We start from the raw sequence: 3751 nt of genomic DNA on the forward strand, positions 1-3751 counted from the left end.
ATACTCAGCTAATTATTTTTTAAAAAACCAAACAATTGAATTCTTTGAAGATAGGAAGCAAATAAAATTGTTGGAGCATCCTCCCCTTAAAATAGGTGTGTAAATAAACAGTTGACAGATTTGGCAAACTGACATTCTGCAGAGCTGTGGGAAGGGAACAAAGCCACTTCAGGTACACGTCCTCACATGGAAGTCATCCCTGTGCCAGCTCTGGGCCTCATCTGACCCCCAGAGCCAGGAATGAATGAGAGGATGGTGTGCAGCCTGTGTGAAGTAAAGCCCTGGGCATGGGTTAGTGTAGGTCCCTTAGAGCTCTTGGGTTGATGGAGCTTGATGGAGAGCTGCTGGGGTGTGATGGCCTGCTCAAATGGGTGGATGCCTTTATCTTTTGTAAAAGGGATTTTGGGGGTTTTAGTTGTTGTAGTCATAGTCTTGTTTATGTTTTCCTCTTTAGTTAAATGTTTACAAAAATCCATAGGAGAGGCCTTTTTAATAAATAAAGAAAGGGGAGTCGTGGAGGCCTGTGGACCTGCTAAGGGATTTCCTGCGTCTTTGCCCTGGAAGAATGTCCACTGGAACTTCAACCTCTCCCATGGACTCCTGTGACATGCTGTCAGTCACCCTCAGTGCCACAGCCCCTGTTGGCCCATTGGCTGTTCAACTGCCTGCTAACCACATACGGTCACAGTTCTAGCAGTTTCTATGTACCCTCGTTTGTCTGTACCCCTGTCTGTTTACCCTTGTGTTTCCCTTTTGGTCACTTTTCCTTTCCTTTCCTGTCTGTTTACCCTTGTGTTTCCCTTTTGGTCACTGTAATATTTTTCTCACTCACACCATCAGGTGATTGGTTGTTGCTGTTGGCTCTGCCCCTTTGGAACAGTATATAGTCCTGGACCCTCCACCTCTCCCTCTTTGTCCCTGGACCCTTTCAGAGTGTAGGTGGAATAAGCTACCACTGGAAACCTGTACAAAGACCCTTCTGCCTCCGCTGTCTCACACAAGCAGCTGCTGTGTGTGAGGGTGGCATTTGCTGTGTGCTTGGTGGAGTGCTCTCCTTGTGGGGACACTTCAGGAAGGTTTCAGCAACCAACCATCTGCCTGTGCTGCAACAGCTTAGAGGCCACTGCAGATTCCAGCTCATAGATACAGCATAAGTCCTGTGGGAAACACTTCTGTGAGCAGTGCGCAAGTCATCAGTTTTACAAAATGCACAAGGAAATGCAAGTGTTCTGTAGCAGAAATAGGAGCTTGAATCCAGCTGGAATCACTGGCCAGCAAACATTTAAGGTTACAAGGTTTTAAATGTCTATTTTAGAGTCTCAGCTGTTTTTGTCTCCTTCCTGCACAGCACTTACTTCCCTTCTGACAATAAATTACATTTGCACGAGCAATAAAGCTAACTCCAGGGGGTGCAGCCATCAGAACTAAGCACAGGCCCAGAGGAAGCCAAGCCACAAATCTTTCACAAACAGTTTGGGTGTTGCTTCCTTACCTTGATGTAACTTTGCTGCCTCTTGCATTAGCTGCCCAAGTCAATGACAGTCATTTAGGGACAGTGAATTTACCTGGGGGGCTTCCCATGGCTGCAAGCATCCCTGGCAGCTCAAGGGTGCACTTTTTGTCCCATCCAACATTACTCAGCTTCTCCTCATGCAGAACAGGAGCCAGGCTGTCTGCTCGCACAAAGTGTTGACCCAAACATCCCAACGGGGAATTTATTTCACTTGCAGTCATATTGTTGCATTTTAAAGCCAAATAATGAAATTAAAACACCAGGGAACTAAATAATGGAATTCTGTGAGCATAATCATAGAGATGGGAAGAGGAAGGAAACTGAAAAGAGCTACAGAGAGGCAGCATCAAGGATATCTTGGCCACCCTTCACATGTGTACCTTAAACATAATATTGCCAGTAGGGCAGATCACCTCCCTCCTATGCCTGTAACTCTTTTTAATCCTAGGCTGAGCTGTATCTTCTTTGTGAAGGACTTGTTTAACCATTTGTTCTACACTTCAGGGGATCAGAGAAACCCTCCCATTCTGGTACTTCTGAGGTTCTCTTCTCTCCCCTTATTAAAGTTAAATTTGCCCTTTTCCATTTTCTAAGGACCAGGCCCTCACTACCCTCTCAAACAAGAATTTCTTTCCTGTATCTCATTAACCTTCTGGCAGTGGGAACCATTCCCCTTTGTCCCCAGTTCCTCTCCAGTTCTCCTGGAGCCCCTTTAGGCCCTGGAAGAGGCTCTGAGGTGTCCCTGGAGCCTTCTCTTCTTCAGGTGAGCACACCCAGCTCTCCCAGCCTGGCTCCAGAGGGGTTCCAGCCCTTGGAGCAGCTCCAGGGCCTTCTCTGGATCTCTCCAGCAGCTCCATGTCCTTCCTATGCTGGGGCCCCAGAGCTGGACACAGAGCTTCAGATGAGATCCTGGCAGAGCAGAAGGACAGAACCATCTCCCTTGAACTGCTGCCCACACTGCTGGGTACAGAAGCTGCATGGGTCCGACAAGCAACTGAAAACTGCAGGCAGAATAGTTCACAGCACAACTATATCGTGATAAACACTAGCTAGTACTAACTGGATCAACTGAGAACTTAATTGGGTGGAGTGATGGGAAGTACATCCATTCTCCTTTTTGCAGTGCATAATGAGAAGGGTGTTGCAGGATGCACCTTGGAATAATGTACAGCAGAACTGAGTTTATTAGAAACAAGGAAAAAGCTCTTTTGCTGCAACTTTCATCTTACTGAGTTTCAAGCACGTGTTTTTGATCTCTGCAGAGTATGGCCAGGATAGAAGAGGGCATTTGCCAGCAAGCTACAGTAATTTGAATTTCAAAACTGAAGCTTCAGAACTGCAGGTTGTGAGATGATACCTGATTCATACCAAGGGAATATACCATAAAACAATTACTGCAGTCTGCTATAAGGTCTGTTTCCACCCACGAGAGAGACGTGATGATACCCATTAAACAGACAGCTGATGACAGTATTAGGTAAGGCTTCAATTGGAACAAAAATAACTATTAGTAGTATATACATCTATTTGCATATAAACAGTAGAAAAAGCACTGTATCTGTTACTTAACTACTCAAAAAGGACAAAACAAGAAAAAAACCCACAGCTTGTTTCCTCACATGATGTACAGATGAACAACAGGAAAAGAAGGCAGGCTTTCAAAAGCTACCTCAGCCCTTTATTTAGAGAGGTCTCATCGAGATGATGCTGCAGTGATCCCGAGCTGGCTGCTCCAGGAAGGCTGCACTGCTGTCCCCACCTGCACACCAACTGCTCTTGCACTGGGACACCAGTAGAAGCTACAGGAGGTCACTGGTGGGGGCCCCAAGGTGGGGACACCACATCCCTCCATGTGCCACCTCCTCTCCCTCAGGCTGGCAGACCTGCAGATGGGCCTCTGCTGCACCCAGTCTCACATGGTCTCTAAACACAGAGCAGATGAACTAAAGACCTTTCTGATACAAAACAATGCGGCATTTAATTAAAACCAAATTTTTTTGTAGTTCTATCATGCTACTTTGTAAAAATATGGGGGATTTTTCTTTCTGAAATTCTTACAAAACCCATTGATTCAGAGAAGACTGGAGTCTGAGGGGTGTGTAGTTATTATCAGCAACTTCATATGAGGCAAATATGCCAACTGGGTACCACCTCCCTAGCTGTGCAGAAGGGCATTATGCTTTTGCCACGGTCACACTGCACAGCACACCACAGAGAACAGCTCTGGACTGACAGCCC

The sequence above is a fragment of the Melozone crissalis genome, unplaced genomic scaffold (genome assembly GCF_028551555.1).
Source record: "Melozone crissalis strain CALT ecotype California unplaced genomic scaffold, PUWL_Pcris_2 ptg000029l_1, whole genome shotgun sequence".
Lineage (NCBI taxonomy): Eukaryota > Metazoa > Chordata > Aves > Passeriformes > Passerellidae > Melozone > Melozone crissalis.